This window comes from Artemia sp. Qi Xiang Cuo, chromosome 1 (genome assembly GCF_049724085.1).
Source record: "Artemia sp. Qi Xiang Cuo chromosome 1, ASM4972408v1, whole genome shotgun sequence".
NCBI classification, from domain to species: Eukaryota; Metazoa; Arthropoda; class Branchiopoda; order Anostraca; family Artemiidae; genus Artemia; species Artemia sp. Qi Xiang Cuo.
Window position 1 is genome coordinate 5,548,054 of NC_142794.1, and position 19,359 is coordinate 5,567,412.

A 19,359-nucleotide genomic window follows, 5' to 3' on the forward strand; every position below is an offset into this window, starting at 1 on the left:
TAATCCTAAAATTTCTTCTTTGGGGCCTGAATGAGATATAAATCTTACAAAAAGGGAAACTTGTGCTGTATCATTTATGTTACAAGACTTGTAAACTGCTTTTGATAAAGCCACAACCAATTTCAGATTTTCTGTATGCTGTTTGTTTATATTCCAACGAATTTTAAACGTCTATTTTTAATGGTTTTGGAAGACAATGGTAACTCTTTAATTCTTTTCAAAATATATGCTTTGCTTTTAAAATATTTTAACTTAAACAAAAAACTTATACATGTTTTCAATCTATGGAAGAATTGTAATTTACAAACGAAGATGTAAATAATTTCGTACCAGCTTTCTTTTAATGAAAATATTATTGTGCCTTCCGTGGATATTTGTGCCAGAGCCGTACTTAAGGGACCAAATAGCAAAATCCGGCTCTGGAGCCGCACCTTGCCAACCACTGATCTAGAGTATCACCCATCTCTGATTACTTGAAAATAGAATAAAAGCAATATAACATATTTTCTGGCCCTGTAGTGGTGCATCGGGTTCGATCTTAGCTTGATAATACAGGACCCAGAGATCAAACCTTGATGAATCAGCACACTGCAAGGCTTGCGTAGAGACCTTAGCAGTGAATAAGCATCGTCAATTCGATTACTTTTAGACATTTTTTATACACCAACAGCAAGCTTAACCCCCTTCACGTATGAATGTTATCATCTGAGTAACTCATCTTCTCAATTTAACCGCTAGGTAGCCTGTAGCTTTTCCGTGGGGACATCTGTAATTTTGTACTGGTCAGTCTTGCGTAACATTTTTTTGTTTTTTGCTTTCGTCCAGGCATTAACATAATTATGGGGACTTTTCTTTGATTTATCATGTCAGATGGAAGAAAAAGTCTTTAACCAGGTATGAGTTGAAATTTTCTAACTCCGTAAGTATGAATCTGAGGCACTTGATTTTTTTAGCATGAATAATTGAACGTTTGTAAATGTTTGAACAAAGACAAATTTTCCAAATGACTGCGAATTTTGTTTTTGTTGGACAGTTTGAAAACAGTGCGCATAAGCTGATGTTTTCATTAGAAAGATACAAACCAACAAAGAGCAATTTTCGGGGCATTTAGCGGGCTCAAGAATTTGTCTTCATGTCATTAAAAAGATAAACAATGTCAAACAAAAGCCCCCTGCATGGACGGACAAAAACAGAAAAGGAACGTCCATTACTATAAGAAGCCCTTTCAGACCAACAATGGCAAGTGGAACGCTGTTAAAACAGTCTCAGTCATTGATGAAGATGGAGACCTTGACCCGACTATTTACTATGCTAATTATTTTTCTAAAAAAATTATAAAAGGCGTAGAAACTGCATAAACTTGTATTCCGTTATATAAACTTGTATTTTGCAATGGGTGTGTTCAAGTTTCCGAAATACATGATGTTTTGGTCCCCATCCACTAACATACCGTTAATTGTTGATGTCACGAATGTAAATAGGTTCCAGCGTCTATAAACTCCACTCAGCACTCCATGTTGTCGACAACTTGAATGATAGGAAATCTAACGACCTTTTATTGAAAGGAAAAAGATAGGCTACAAAGAAAAAGATTGAAATCTCAAGATTGATCTTCCAGGGAAGATGGGAGACAGACTAAGGACTTCATATGACTTGGACTTTGAGGAAACCGAAAAATGACGAAACAGAAAACAGAAAAGTCCTTTATAAAACTAATAGAAAAGCCGTCCAAGAAAAGAAACAAGATTTGTGTGCAGCCTGGACTGACCACTCGGTTTAACCAGACAGCTTATTGCCCAGAAAAGACTATAAGCAGAAACATTACAAGCACTCACCATAAATTACGAAAAGTCGCACATGTTCAATCCCTATAATGCAAAATACCTATCTGTAATGTCAATGAATGTGATAGTTTCTGTGAATTTTACGCTGCTTAGCTGTATGCTTATTCAGCATTTGCCTTTTGTACGCTTTTTACTCAAAATAAAGCCGATTTTGATCAGATGAAACACTGAGAAAACCGCAAAAATGAGTTCGCCAACATAGGTTTGGCTAGAAAATTTTGTCCCGTGTATTTTAGCTATGCATCACTAACGTGACGAGATTTCAGGTTTTTTTATCTTCGGGAAAAAGCGTCTGTGAAGGGGTTAAATTGACCTTGTGTCATAAATATCGCAACCCCCTTTCCACCCTCTCTCACATTTCTCTTAAATTTTATTCTTTATTAATCAATATAGGTAGCACACTTTGTGGTTGTCTCCTCTGGTTGGCAATTTTCATCGATAATAATTTCCCATCCACTGACAATATTTACGAAAATCAAGAAAAATCGCCAAATTTTTTGATAAAATCACCAGTTCTTTACGTAAAATTATAAAAAATTACCAGATCACAAAAAAAAATAATACCATGACCACGGGAAAGCAGAAAGTTTTCAATACTTTTTGTTAAAAGTAGTTCTTTTTCTATAGTTGTTGCTAAAAATGTTGGCTTTTTTAATTGAACGTTCAAGAAATCACGTTGAGCCGCGTTTTCAGGCTCAGCGGGTTCCAACACGGGTTGTTCTTGTCTAGTTTTAAGTTTTTCGTCTAGTTTCAGCGGTTTCGAAGTTCCAACCCCGTGTTTGATGCACTGATGCACAACGCTTGATGCACTAGACGAGAACAACCCTATAATGCAAAATAGAATGGACTTTCTTTTACAGTCTCATCAAGAAACTCTCAAACGTAAAAGAATAATTGGTCTCAATGCCAATTGAGACCAATCTCCCCTGGAATTGTTCTTCCTTAGTAAAACATATGGTATTTAAGCCATATTTTTTTTAATCAAAAAACAAATGTCGCGTATTATAAATCATAGAAGTTCAAATGAATTCATTGAAGTTCATCCAATTGGTGCTAGATGGATCAAATTTTTTTTTTCAACCTCTATATAACCTTTTTATATAACATACATTATATAGTTAATGTCTACATTTAACTAATAGTCTACATTTAACTAATATAACCTCTACATTGGAAGTTCTTCAATATACGGACTTCTAGTTCGCAGTTATATAGCATTGTTTAACAAGAGAGTTCAAGGTTGTCCGCATTATAATTTCAAACATCAATTTAGTATTATATTCAGTGATCAAATCTTACATGTTTTTCGCTACTACTTTTTTTCAATGAGCTTCATATAACTTTTATTAATCAGATTAATTAATTAATTAATCATAATCAGTATAAATTTGATGAAAGAATATGTTTAAAATAGAGCTGTTCCCTTAATCAAAATAAATAAAAAGCCAAATAACAGTTTTATTTAGATGAAACTACTACCACCCTGTTCTGTCCACCTAGGTTTTAACTACCACCCTGTTCTGTCCCGGACCGTCCCGGGATCTGTCCCGGGGTTGAAATAAAACTACCACCACTGAAAGGTAGAACACCAAGATTAGCGGAGCGGCTTACTTTTGGTGTTGATAAGTCAATGTATAATTTGAAATTAATACTCTTTATTTTTTTTTAAACCTTAATGGATCCAATTGGATCAACCTTTTAATAGTAGTTAAAAAAAAAAGTCATAGTAGGCTACACCTTTCAATATATGCAAAAAAAATTGAAAAAAAAACTGCGGTCACATTACAAAATATAATAAATACAAATTATGCATAATTATAACCAATGCCGCATTGGTTATAACTAGATTGTTCAGGCTAAATATTAGTAGCAATCTATTACCATTGCTATTTCCTTTCTCCACATGAAATTTGCTTACCATCGAGCGGGGGCTTGAAGGAATGAATTGCTGCAGGAATGCTTACTAATATCCATTGATAATAGGATTTTTTAATAATTCAACCTTTTAATAATAGTTAAAAAAAAGTCATATTCAACCTTTCAATATATGCAAAAAAAACGAAAAAAGAACTGCGGTCACATTACAAAACATAATAAATAAAAATTATGTATTATTTACTTTGTAACCATAAATTTCAGCTTAAAAGTAAATTTCTAATAAGGAAAATTGGTACTTGTTAATTATTCACAATACACTCAAGAATTTTATTTGCAGATCTGTAAAAAACCTATCCTTAAGACCAGAGCCATCCTTATTTAAATCACCAGCACACACACAGAATCGTTAACATTTCCTATTCACCGTTTCCTCTACCAAGCTAAACGTGCTTCAACCTATTTAAGTTAGAATATTTGAATAAACTGCGGGTGAGTCCGGGAGACATAAAACAAACCAGGAAGGAATCAAAGGGTGTAAAGACGGCGTCCTACGTAAGCCATACTTGTTTAAATCTTTTTTCGTATTTTTTTTTCTTTTTGTGAAATGGGAATAAGCTGAGAACTACTATTTTTCTAACGTTTTATAGTACTTTCAATCAAGAAAAATAGGATAAACAAATCCACTTTTTCGCATTTGTATTCCAATTTCTAATTTAATTTAATTAGCTATTTCTAATTTATTTCTATTTCTAATAATGAAATTAGCAGCCCAGAACCTGCAGCAAAATAATATGATAGACCTGGCAACTGGCAAAGCTTCTGATAATGCCCCTCCAAGATATGATCGACAGCTTGAAGAGTTTTACGTCATCTGTGATCAGCTTGAACTTAATTTGGTAAACACTTGCTTCTTATCCTTCCCTCCATTTTGTACTTATTTTGTAACATACTGCTCACTACAGCCTTTTTACTCGTGAAAAAAGTAGAGGAAGTGTAAATATACAACCCGTTTGTCGAATATACCGCTTTTGAAGAATATAGTAGTTTGTGGATTAGGAAATCGGATCTAAGGAAATTTAAGGCTATGAGGGTAAGTTTTATTTATTAATTTACTGAGAAAAATATCACATGAAAAGACAAAAAAAACAGAAATAAAACAAAATTATGACTGATTGAAAATTTTGGCTAAATATTAAAATTTTATCGTAGATTTATGTGGCAATTCAGCGTTTTAATTCTAAAGCGGAAAATATTAAACAACTTTAAGAATAACACAAAATAAAAGTATTGTCCATAAAAAAAGAAAACCAAATCTTGTTTTTTAAATATATTTGAAAAAAAAATGTTTAAAAAAAAGTAAACAGCGATATTAAAACTGAACAAGCGCTGCAGTTACTAAGAATGAATGAATAAAACCTAAGAAGGACGGAAAATAAAATGAACAATCAAGCTAAACTTATAAGGAACAAATATCACCACTACTACCCCCTTCAACCCCAACCAACGTTATTTTATTAAAAAAAAAAAAAAAAACAAGAAAGAATCCTACCCAGAAAAACATAAAACTAATTGTAAAAAATTCTTGAATTGCAAATGTAAATTTGCAATTCATTGTAAATTGTAAATTTTACAATGCAAATGTAAAATTGCATTGAGACCAATTATTCTTTTAGGTTGGAGAGTTTTTTGAAGAGACTGTAAAAGAAAGTCCATTCATGTTATGAAAGACTGATAAAAAAAGAAGCAGATCACGGATAGAACGATAAAAGAGCCAAATGAAAAACAAAAACCACAAGAGGCAAACATAAAAAGGAAATTCAAAAAGAGGGGAAACCTGGAATTTAAAGTATACAAGTCAAATCGGAGCAAAATGATAAAAAAAAAGAAAGGCCTAAAATTGATAAGTGAGAATCTAGAGAAAGCAAAGGACATTTTGATCCAAAATTTATCAATGCATAGCCAATTTTGTAGATAAAAGGTGAACACAAACTAAAGTATTATTTTTTATATATATAAATCACTAATAAATAATTAGTGAGGTTTGTTAGTTTTTTAGTGTGGTCTCAACAGAAAAAGGGTAACATGTCTAAATGATGCATGGTTAAAAATTGTTTCTTTGTAGGCTTTGGCTAAAAAAGACAAAAACAGCAGCTTTGATGAGGATAAACAATAAACATCTACAAATATTTTTCAAAATAATGCCACATCTGGGGGGGGGGGGGGGAACATCAAGGTCCAGTAATTATGTCTCGCATAAAAAAACAAAACAAAAAAAAACAACAAATGAATGTAGATTGACAGTTTAATGTACGTATACTGATATTTATTCCTTCAAGTCTCAATAGTTTTTTATTTATAAAAAAATTAAAGTATTTAAATGTATTTTGTTTTCAGTAAAGTGTAAATTATGTACTGGCCTTCAGAAGGCAGGGGAGGTGTATTATTTCTGCTCGTTGTTGATTTTCTGCTCGAGTTTGACTCGGTTATTTATTTTAATTTCCGTTCGTTTTAGGTTTCATATATTTATTGATGGTAATTTGTGATAGTTTTACGCTCGAAATATTATTTGACAATATCTCTGCTCATTTTTGGTTTAATAGAGCTCTTTACTTTTCTTTGAAAAGCTTATTTCGTGGAAGAAGGTTTGAAATTTAATGCCAGAAAATGGTGCCCCATATGATAGCGCACTTTTAGCTGTCTAAAGTTACGAGATAAAAGCATTAAGAGACATGGGCACCCATAAACTGATTTCCAGGGGGGGTAAACCTCGTCCAATTGGCACTTTTAATGCTATATAATAGGAATCTCAGAACAAAAATATAAAAATAAGGTAACATCATTCAGCCAGGGGGAGGGCGCCCCCCCACCTGCCCCCCTTATGGGCGCCCATGTCAATAGAAGGAGAATACAGAAGACAAGACAAGATCTTTTATTGACACATGACAAATAAATTTCTAAACTGGTCGACGGAGAGCAAGGCTCGATGTTTCTGCCATAAACAAATATAAGAAAATGCCGAAATAACAAATACAGGATATAAAAAAACAACAACAAAAACATACAAGATAGGAGATAACAGAGGAGGCCACCCCAGAGCGAGAACACCACAACACAATTCATACTAATATTAATTATTTATCAATCCCAACATCCAGACAAAGAACCATTTTTGAAATATGTTTTTCAAAGAAGATCTGCTCTTGAAACTTGGGAACATTTCTACTAAATTAAGTTTATTTACAGTATGAGGCATCTGGTATCTGAATGAGAATCTAGCTCTTTCTGATTTAATTGGAAGAAGGCTCTTTACTTTTCTGAAGTTTTTTTTTTATTTAATAGAACCTTATAAGAATCTAATAATAATAAAGATCTGTATCGATTCTTAGGACCCATGCTTCGCACTCAATATAGCTTTTGGCATTCTGCATTCGACTTTCATTGCTGGCAGCAAATGAAAACCATTTACTTTAAAAAAGAATCATTTTCATTGGCTGTCAGTGACGAAAATCAACTGCAATATGTTAAACTGAACGCAGGGAGTCTTACTGGCTCCGTTTAAAATGACTTATTCGTAACTAGTTCGTTGACCGCCAGCTAGAGGGAGGCCAAACACTACGCGAAGGGAGGCTACATCGCAATATATGCATAAATGGTAAAAATATTAATGGCGTGCCATTAGTTCTTTGGAAGCTATTAAATAAAACAAAAACAGTTTTTTAACTGAAAGTAAGGAGCGACATTAAAACTTAAAATGAACAGAAATTATTCCGTATATGAAAGGGGCTATCCCCTCTTCAACGCGTCGCTCTTTACGCTAAAGTTTTTTATTGTTTCAAAAAATAGAGTTGCGAGAGTCACACTTTAGCGTAAAGAGCGAGGCGTTGAGGAGGGGACTGCCCCTTTCATATACGTAATAATTTCTGTTCGTTTTAAGTTTTAATGTCGCTCCTTACTTTCAGTTTAAAAAAAACTTGTTTTTTTTATTATTTTCTGAACGTTTTTGAATTAATGCAGGTTTTGATTTTGGCTCACCGTGCTGAATAATTAAAACGAAATTTGCATATTAGTTTTACTTTTTTCTGGTTAAATGGCTTTCTCGAAAATTGTTTAATTTTATTTACGAACGCTTTTATTAGTAATAAATATACGTAATTTACGAATTAACTTGCGTAACGAACTTCTATATTCATATATTTTTAATACGCATTTTAGGGAGATCGCCCCCTAGTCAATACCTCACTCTATACGCTAAAGTTCAAATTTTGTTCCAATTCTTTAAATATGACCCCTTAATCACAAACGCCGTTAATCATAGGCAGCGCAATAGCGCTGCCTAAGTAAAGAACAATGTTGGCACAATGTATTATTATCATTATTCTTTTTCCAGACCAGGGCACTTCGTATCGAAGGTGTTGTCGTAGAAGCTCCGGAAAGGGCTTATTCGATTGGAAATTGAAAGGGCTAATGCCCTTTGTAACAGTCGAAAGCGATTGGAGGGCAAATAACACCCCTTCCACGCCCAACATTTCTCCAACTACATCCCAATCAAAATTTTGAGATAGCAATTTTGTTCATCGGAGTTGATTTCCAGATAGAAATTATGTTTTTGAGGAGGATACTCCCCCCACAGCCCTCAGGGCAAGGGTTGTAAGTTATGCCCTGGGGGCATATAAGGTTTTTATAGAAAGCTTTGTCGTGGAATCAAAGGGGGCTAGTTGGATTGGTAATCAGATGCTCTAGTGCCCTTTTTAAGATTAAAAGTGATCAGAAGGCAGCTACCCTCTCCCCCCTCCACACAAGTCGTATTGTCCGAAAATGCGTCTAATAGAAATTTTGAGATAGCCATTCTATTCAAGATAGTCTAAATATCATATAAAAAGACTTTTGGGGTTGAAACAAACCCCAGAGATTAGGGGCAAGGGTTGTAAGTTATGCCCAAGGGGTATTAAAGGTTTTTATGGAAGGGATGGTTGTTTAACTGCAGAAGAGGCTCAGTCTTTCTCCTGAAAAAGACTATATCAATATAAAACGAACAGAAATTAATCAAAAAATTTTTTGCACAAAATAAGTTTTTCAAAAAAATAGTAAAGAACTCCGTTAAACCAAAAATGAACAAAAATAGAATCAAATAATCTACCAAGTATACAACTATCACAAATCGATATCAATAAATAAATGAAACCCAAAACAAACAGAAATTAAAATAAGTCAAACTCAAAACAAGCAGAAATTAATCTGAGTAGGGTTCTAAACCCTATGCTTTCTAAAAGCCAGAATATAATTTTTACTTTACTGAAAAAATTCTTTTAAATGTATTCAATTTTATAATATTAATAAATCAAAAATTAATTAAGATTTTAAGGAATAAATATCAGCATATTTATATTAAACTGACAATGCACATTTTTTTCAGTAAATTAATTTGAATTTTTTTCAGTAAAGTACAAATTGCATTATGGCTTTTAGAAAGCATTTAGAACCCTGGCTCTTTTTTAAACCTACTCAGATTAATTTCTGCTTGTTTTGTGTTTGACTTATTTTAATTTATGTTTGTTGTTGGTTTCATTTATTTATTGATACTGATTTGTGGTAGTTGTTTGCTTGGTAGATTATTTGATTCTATTTTTGTTAATTTTTCGTTTAATGGAGTTCTTAACTTTTTTTTGAAAAACTTTTGTGCAAAAAGTTTCTTTGATTAATTAGAATAAAATAGCTCTTATGAAAGTACTAAAAATACTTTTGCGTAAAGAGCGAGGTATTGACTAGGAGGCGAACCAAATGATATACGTAATAATTTATGTTTGTTTTAAGTTTTGACGTTGCTCCTTACTTTCAGTTGAAAAACTTGTTTTTTTTTATATTTAATTTCTGATCGTTTTTTTAAATAATGTTAGGAAATCCGGCGCCCCCTTCATAGCAATGTCCCTTCCCCCAATGGAAAGATCCTTATACGTAACCCCCGACCCCTCCCCCCAACTACCAGAAAATATCCCCCTGAAAACGTCTGTATACTTCCCAATAACCAATACTATATGTAAACATTGGGCAAAGTTCATAACTTGCAGCCCTTCCCCCGGGGACTTTGGGGGATTAATTCATCCTCAAAGACATAGTAATTATATTTTCGACCATCCTGAACAAAATGGCTATCTCAAAATTTTCATCGGGTGACATTGGGAAAAAATGAGCGTGGAAAGGGGCCTAGTTGCCCTCAATTCTTTTGGTCGCTTAAAAGGGACATTAAAACTTTTAATTTCCGTTCGGATGAGCCCTCCTGCGATATTCTAGGACCAGTTGGTCGGTATGATCACCCCTGGGGAAAAAAAACAAAAACAAATAAACAGGCATCTGTGATCTTTCTTTTGGCAAAAAATACAAAATTCCATATTTTTGCAGATAGGAGCTTGAAACCACCACAGTAGGGTTCTCAAATACGCTGAATCTGATGGTTTGATTTTCATTAAGGTTCTATGAATTTTAGGGGATGTTTCACCCTTTTTTCAAAAATCAGGCAAATTTTCTCAGGCGCGTAGCTTTTGATGGATATGACTAAACTTAATGAAACTTATAAATTTGAACTCAGCATACAAATATAATTCTTTTGATGTATCTATTGGTATCAAAATTCCGTTTCTTAGAGTTTTGGTTACTATTGAGCCGGGTCGCTCCTTACTTACAGTTTCGTTGCCACAAACTGTTTGATACTCAGCAGTCACTCAAAATACGGGTTTCGGCGCATTACCTCCTGAAAAATTCTCCCCTGGGTAAAGTTGAGCAGCCAAAGGGAAATTAACTACAATAAAAAGAATGAACAAAAGAAGCGATTATGGAAATTCTACCTACATTCTAAAATACAAGTAAAATATATGAAGTAAAATCCAACAGTTCATGGTAACGAACTGTAAGTAAAGAATGACTTGTGCCAATAGTAACGAGTCTCTAAAAAACGAGATTCGATAACAATTACTATATTTAACTAAATGGTTTGTAAGGACCGCATGGGAATTTAATAATGAAGATCTGAACTGATTCTTATGACCCATGCATCGCATTCAATATAGCTTGTTGCATTCTGCATTCAACTTTCATTACTGGCAGTCAATGAAAACCACTTTCAAAAAGAATCATTTTCACTGGCTGTCAGTGACGATAATTAATTGCAATATGTTACACTGAACGCAAGGAGTCTTACTGGCTCCGTTCAGAATGACATATTCTTAAACTAGTTCATTGACCGCCAGCTGGAGGGAGGCCAATACTACGCGGAGGGATTCCACGTCGCAAGATAGGCATAAATGGTAAAAAGTATTAATAATAATAATATATTGCGAAAACAGGCTTGCACTTCTATATACAAAAATTCATAAAAACAAATGCTTTTTCACTGTAATGATTGTCAGTCTTTTTCTCAAATGCATTGACTGAATTTGAGTTGACTGTGTCTGTCGGTAGTGTATTCCACTCGGAGACAATGTAATTGTTGAATTCCCATCTAATAACATTTCCTCTAAAATGTTCTTCGGTTTTCTTAAACTCGTAACATCTCAGGTTATTATTCTTGAATGTTATTATCTCTTCTGGAGGGATGTTGTCGTAGTATCTGTTGCATATTTAGGTAGTTGCATATTAAGGTACTTGTAAATAATCCGATAAACACGCGAGAATAACCAGATATAGAATGTCAAATATCCTAATTGAAAACAGGTTTCCGCTGCATAGTGAGGTATTGCTCAATCTGTGAAAGATATTTAAACTTTAGTTTTTTTGTGTTAAAGGGGCAAAAAAAGGTACATAGGTTAGGTTACGTATTCAATATATGCTATGCTTTACCCCCCCCCCCCTAATGTGCAAAAATATAGCACAAATTTGTTCATAAACTTTTATATTTTCATCCCATCTTGTTTTATTTCATTAGTATTAACAAAACTTCACTTCTTGCGTGTTTATTGGATTCTTGACAAGTACCAATATTAATGGTATACCACTAGTTCTTTGAAAGCTATACCCGGCAGAGTCACTCAAAATACGGGTTACGGCGCATTACCTCCTGAAAAATTCTCCCCGGGGTAAATGTGAGCAGCCAAAGGGAAATTCACACCAATAAAAAGAATGAACAAAAGAAGAGATTATGGAAATTCTACCCACATTCTAAAATACAAGTAGAATATATGATGCAAAATCCAACAGTTCATGATAACGAACTGTAAGTAAAGAGCGACTTGCGCCAATGGTAACGAGTCTCTATAAAAACGAGTTTCAATAACAATTACTATATTTAAATAATTGGTTTGTAATGTTGATTTCAAATAGTATATAACGTTTATTAAGTTTGATGCACATATCAAACGCCCCAAGCATGATTTTCGTAAAGTGGAGAAAGCAACCCAAAACAGGCAGGTAATCCTAAAAAAAATCCTACCATTACGAATTAGCTTGCTAGAAAGCTCTATCAATATGCTAGAAAACTATTTTGAATGTTTCAAGTTCTCTAGAAATATATGAAATTTACCATTTTCTCCAGAAGATCACGGGTGCAAGTTTTTTTTTGTTGGGGGGGGGGGATCGTTCCCAACCAACAGGCCTAGTAGATCAAGAGAAGGGTCATACGTGCAAAAATTTCCAAACCCTTTTAAAGTGATCAAAAACATTGCGCCACGGGAATACTGCAGTTATTGCAATCTTGTGGCTCTGAAAAAATATAAATGTTTTTACTTTTATAACTTTAATAAATCAAATAATATGAACATTTTGATTACTAAAGATCAGCATACGTATATTAAACTGACAATGCACATTCATTTGTAGTTTGTTCAGTACAGTGCAACTTATGTTCTGGCCTTGGGATGGCATAGGGGTTTTGAGCCCTTCTCATGTTAATTTCTGCTCGTTTTGAGTTTGACTCGCCTATCTGTTGTAATTTCTGTTCGTTTTGGGTTTCATTTATTTATTGATGCTGATTTGTGGTAGTTTCACGCTTTGTAGATTATTTTATTTTTGCTCATTTTTGGTTTGACTGGGCTCTTTACTTTTCTTTGAAAAACTTATTTTGTGGAAGTTTTTTTTTAATTAATTTCTGTTTATTTTATATTGACATAGTCTTTTCAGGGAAAAAGAAAATAATTCTTTAAATCTTTTTTTTTAAGACTATAGTTTGACCTGCTATTTGTATGCTGGAGAAAAATTTTCAGCAATTTTTAACAACATACACCCTTTTAAAAATTAGGACACAAATATTAGTGTTTAATTTAGTTTCATACCTCCTCTAGTTGACCTGAAATAGAAAACATGAATACATGATACCATTCGTAAAAAAAAAAAAAATCTGTACTCTCTTTGACAGCTTGGATACACTTACGCTATTTTGATTTCGTTAAATTTTAAGAGCAGTAGCCCCGAAAGTTTGAACATAATACCCTCAGTCGTTCTTGGGATACTGCTGAGATGCCTTATTGGGAATTAGCATTAACACAGTGCATTTTGATTTATCTTAAGGCAACATTTAGTTTTTTTAAAAATAATAGGCAAATGGGAGGGTGGGCGTGGGACTAGTTACCCTTCAGTCACTTTCGACTATTAGCCCTTTCTATTTTCAATCGAATGAGCCCTTTTCGAAGTTACTAAGACAACTCGTTCGATACGAAGTGCCCTTTTCTATAAAAAAAAAAAAAAAAAAAAAAAATTGTACCCACATCGATGTTTACCATAAAAATGTTAAGACTTCTAATAACTTTCGACTACTAAAAAGGGCACTAGGCCTTTCGATTTCCAATCCCTTTTTGAGTTTCTACAACAACCCTTTCTATAAACACCTTATATGCCCCAAGGGCAAGAATTACAACCCTTGCCCTGACGACTGTGAGGGGGTTGTCGACTTTAAAGACCTAATTTCCAGAACTTTCAACTATGTTAAACAAAATGGCTGTCTCAAAATTTTTATTGGATGTTTGGGGAAATGGTGGGTGCGGAAGGGGTGTTAGTTGCCTTCCAATCGCTTTCGACTATTAAAAAGGGCACGAGCTACTCCCATTTCCAATCGAATGAGCTCTTTTCGAAGTTTCTACAACTCCTTCGATACGAAGAGCCCTGGTCTAAGACCAAGAACCAAAAAAAAAAAAAAAAAAAAAAATACATTGTGCCAACATCGTTCTTTACTTAGGCAGTGCTATTGCGCTGCCTATGATTGTTGATACGTCATTTTAATTATCCGTATGCATATAGCTTTTTTTGACCAAGTTCAACTCCCTGAACATTTCGTCAAATTTTCACCTTAATAGCCTCAGCTTTAGTAGTAGTCGCAATAGAAGCAGTAACTATAACGAGACTACAAAGTAGGACGTTTCGAGTCCAAGTCTCGTGCTCAAACTTTTTTTTCAAATGGTGTCGAAGCAGGTAGGACCGGGGCAGGCTACTTTCTTCAGCAGGAAAGTACTCTCCCCATCATCAGTCAAAACAGCGACTGCGAAAAAAGAATGTCGTTTCAAGTTACGAAAGATATCTAGAGAACCAGAGGAAGCTGGAAAGAAGTGAAGAAAAAGAAAAGCAAATTATAACTTAACTTTTTTTCAGCTACCAAACCAAGGAGGCTCTTGAAGTCATTACAAAAAAAAACTGATATCTGTAATTTTGAAGGTCCAAAGGGAGCAAAGCCAAAGCCAGAAGAAACATATAAAAATTTCGAAATGCTGCGGTCCTGTGATGATTTTCTAGTTATTACTCGAAGTATTTACTTGTATATTTTTCGAATTTTAGTAGTAGTTCACCTGGAATTTTCAAGCTAATACCCTTACCCGTTCCTAAGATATTGTAGATACACCTTTTTGATAGCTTCGACACAGGTAGTCTCTTTTGAATAGCTTAACACACCCCTCAATCCCCGAAATTTCCCCTCAATAACCTTAGTCTTTTCGGACTCACACAGGATCAAATATTCACCCTTTCTCAGACAAATCCTGTATGTTAAAAATAAAAAAAAATAGGTACTTCCCAATCCTTGTCCCAGAGGCTGTGGGCAACATGACATCCCCGGAAGTATAATGATTAGACCTTGTGACTACTTCAAATAAAATGACTAAGATTTGTATCAGCATACAGCGGAGCATCTAAAAGGGCATGGGGGCTGGTTGCTCTCCATTTCCTTTCAACATGATTTTAAAGTTCCAACTTTACTATTGTACCCTTGTGACAGTCCTCCAGCATATAGCGATTCCCGTCAACATTTTCTTAAAGTTTTACCTTAATACCCTCAGCTTTTTTGGAGACTTAGGATCAAACATACCGCCTTTCCCAATACCTAACCCTATATAAACAATGGGCAACTTATATAATGTCCTACACTTGCCCCAGGGCCTATGGGGTGTTTCGTCATCCCTGGAAGCAAAGTGATTTGACTGTTTTAACAAGATGGCCATTCAAAAACTTTGATCAGATGTCTTTGGGGAGACTACAACAAAACAACATGGTGAGGGTCTGGTTGCCCTTCAACCATTTTTCATCATCCCCTGGAATGTTAAACTTGATACCCTTAGCTGTTTTGGAGATATTGCCGGCGCATTATCTTTTTATTTAACTAAACACGCCCTTCAAAATTCCCTAATTTTGCATTAATACAGATGTTTTCAAACGCACTCATAATCAAACATTACCAATTTTCAGATTACCCACAACCGTTCCTTGGATATTGCTAATAAAACCTTTTGACAACCAGGATACAAATAGTATGTTTTTATTGTGTTCGGCATTCCTCTCCAAAGATGTTGAGAATTGTCATCCCCATAGGCAGTCATTTTGAACAAGATGGCTATATAGAAATTTTATAGAATGCTTTTGGAGAAGGGGCAGATAAAGAGAACATGGGAAGGGCCTGGCAGCCCTCTGAACACTTTAAAACATCCCCCTAAAAACGTCTTGACAGTTTCAACTTAATATCCTCACAGCCGTTCTTAGATATACTGGATGCACACAGTGCCGTTTGATTCAGTCAACGGGTTCTAGGCGTTTACACACACCACTCCCCGTGAAAAATAAGGCTTTCCAGATTTGGGAATTTTAGTTTTTTTTTTTCACTTTCTGTAGGGGGAGGAAATTTTGGTATTTGTGTATTATACGCCACTCACTCAAGTTTACGCTGTGTAAAACTCTAGAGCAAACTGGTTTCTTCGTTCGTTTCTTTCAGCTTAGCGTAAGACAAATGAAAATAGTTGGTAAATATATAATTTGGGCTATATATTTGCACATAAGGGGAGGGGCGAGGGTAAAGTATTTGGACAGTTTGAAGTCAGAAAACAATTCTTAAGCAGATAATTATACCTAACACATTTTGCATAAAGACCCGCTATACTTTACTCTCAACATTTCCTTAAATTTAACACCTTAGTACAATAATCTTTTTTGGAGACCCAGATTTAAAAAAGCCCTCTTTTCTTGTAAAAAAGAAGCTTATGTTAACAATGGGAAACCGGCACAACTTACACTATTGCATCCGTGACTAGGGTGTGAACCCCAGACGTATAGTTATTTGACTTTGCTTTATAAAAAAAAACTAGCTGTCAAAATTTTGGTCGGATACATTTGGGATAAGAATAGCAAGGTGTTGATAGCAATGTGTAAGGTGAACTATTTGCCCTTCGATCGCTTATGACTTATCAGGACACTAAAACTTCCAATCAAATGAACCCCTTCGAAGTTCAAACGAATACCCCTTCCATATAGTGCCATTGAGAAAAAATAATAAAACAACACACTATAGCCATATGGCTCTTTATTATAGACAAGGCTATAGCTTTGCTTCCGATTTGACAAAACAGTCAGGTATTACAATTTCGATAATTAAAAACGCCGGATTAGTTCTTTTTACCGGCAGTTTTATAATAATCTAACTATTTAGCATGCTTCAACCCCACCCCCCTGTGCCTCTGGGGTGATGTCCCCTTTTACCCTCCTAGACCTGCCCCTGGCTCAATATTTTTTTTTCAAATGAAAATGCTTTTTCATTGAGACCTTTTCAAAGCCTAGGACTGTAAGGGTTCAATAAAAAAAAATCCCCCCAATGAAAATGCTAAATAAAGCAAGTTTCGATTAAAATACCGAAAAAGCATTTTTTTTTTAATCTAGGAGGAGGCAAATAAATAGAAGGGACAAACGTTACCATCCCCAGTCCGATTGGAACCGCAGCATGGTACAGAATATTTTTGTCCATCCATGACCTGGATTTCCTTTCTTTATTATACATCAGTCAAGTAAAAAAATATATTTTTACTGCAACCCTCCTAAGCCAGGACTCTCAAAAAGTTCAGTAAAATGTGTTTTTTTTTTTGGAGAGAAAGTCTTCTTATGTACCCCTAGAGACGCATTTCTTGACAGCAAGGTGTAAATTACTAGGTTTCAGCAGGAGCGCTGCGTATGGGGGTGGAGGCAAACCCTCCCTAAATGTTTTCAGCCAGTCCGTGTCCGATGAAAATTTGAGTCGGTAAAATAGCAGTGCAATCCTATTTACTGGCTCAAATCTTTTTATTGGAGCAAACTGGCTGATGGAAATACCAGTCCAATCAAATTGGATAGCATAAATTCAGTGAAAGAAGTCTCAGTCAGTATAGGAAAAAAGAAAGAAATACTCGTAACATTCAAATAAGTCGTTAAAAATGATCAGCCAGTCATTTACATCTATTGCCCCCCTAACATTTTGGCTGGTGGTGCCTCCGGTTGATACCAGAGGCAAGTTTATTGGAAGTGGATCTAGACGTTATCCCCCCCGGAAAAGATCCTTCGTAGCTGGATGGTCTCCAATCACCTGTGACTCATAAAAGACAAACTCTTAATTACTGATATAATGAGCACCCTCCGAAGTTTCTGCGTCCATGACGGGAAGACGAGGAAGGGACAGTCCCTTTCCTATACAGAACACATTCTGCTCATTTTAAGATTTAATGTTACTCCTTTATTTTCTTAATAACAGCATATACCCATCTCCATAAATCAAGAAGGATTTAAAACCGATTTTACATTTTTATACGTTTTTTTTTGTACCTCCTTTCCCCCCAAAATTACTGGTTACGGCCCCAGGGATTATGCATCAATTTCCCCTCCACCCTCCTCTCGTCTCTCTTAGAATTAATTCTGAATTTCTCTGACGACTCAATGAGAGCTGAGATGTTTTAGCATTAAAATACAACAAATGAGGTATCTCCATCCCTTCGTACTACAAAACTATTAGAAAACCCCGTTGTAGAAGTTTAAGTACCTTTTGAAGTTTATTAATTTATCCATTGCTTATAGATATAATTAGTTATTGGTAAACATGAATATTTTTCGAGGGAAGTTTTCTACGGGGTAATTTTCTAATAGGAGAACATTTTTAGGAATAATTGCCTCGAATTCTTTTTAATTGTCTCTTCCTCTTTAGATGCACAATTTTACATGTGGAGATAATTTTACGGCGGAATTGTCAAGGGGAAATTTTCAGCGGGAATCAAATTTTCTGGCAATATTTTTCCATGGAAAAATGTGGCTTATGTCTACAAAGATGCGGAAAGGTGAAATCTCCCTTTTTATTGCAGAAAAATGTTTCTGTCGTTTATTTTACTTCATCGAACACAACTTGGTCACTACTCCTCCCCCCCGTCTCTGCACCAATAATAAAGGCATAGACTGAATGTATGAGGGGAAAAAATTTCAGAAGTCCTTTTTTCTTCATTTTTCTTTTTAGCTGCTCAGTTTCGGATGCGGGGGGAATTTCTCGCGGAGACATACTTCTACCACCTAAATATACAAACAGATGACCAACTGTATATTTCTCAACATCATTCCCTTTTCACCCTTATTACCAACAGTATAATCCTAGAAATTTACCAGCTTTTGCCCTGGCATTCTATGGGGTTAAAAAAGTACTTACACATCAATTAATAAGGCATTACTGGTAGAAACGTGGCATTAACGCCGTAACCAGGGGGGAGAGGATTTCGCCCCCTCAGGAAATGTTTGTCCAGCTCGTAAAAATGTATCAAAATATTGAAGAAATTTTTGCAACTCCCCCACCCAAAAAAATAACCATCCACAAACAAATATCCTGGATACAGACCTGACTATTGATAACTCATCTCAACATAAAGCTACATGATCCAACACAGCTGCGTACCTACCACGTCTAGATGTGCTCATCCTCCACTCTGTTGACAGCTTTACTCCGTGTTATGTAGTTCCTCCTTACTTCTACTTAGAGATGATTTTCTTGGTATTTCTAGATATATCCAGCATGGAAACATGCAGAATAATCATTATATAATACCGTAGTAGGACACATTAAATTTTTTTTACGGAGGATCCAAAAAATAAATAAAAATGTTTATATACATTTATGAGGTTATCAAGTATTTTGCAATAGGTTGCATCAAGACATGGCTAATTGTAGACAGAGAAAAGCCAAGACAGGTAGTCCAAGTAATTGAGAGGCAAATGTTTAAATGGCTGGGGCACGGGTAAATAGCAGGAGTATGCATGACTCTTATTGGACGCATACTTGTCAGGCTAGTGAATAGCCCCTTTTCTACAGGGGCTATTCAAGATTTGATCATAAATAAATATTAGTTAAACTTGAATATACTCATTATGGAAATAGCAGATAATAATAAGTGAATGTTTATAA

At 34.8% G+C, this 19,359-nt stretch overlaps 1 protein-coding gene across 1 annotated transcript in view; it reads left to right on the top strand.

Annotated features, from left to right (window-relative positions):
• The window catches only part of LOC148955943 (E3 ubiquitin-protein ligase ubr3-like), a 230,048-nt gene that overhangs the window by 3,897 nt on the left and 206,792 nt on the right, over positions 1-19,359 (top strand). The window lies entirely within an intron of this gene.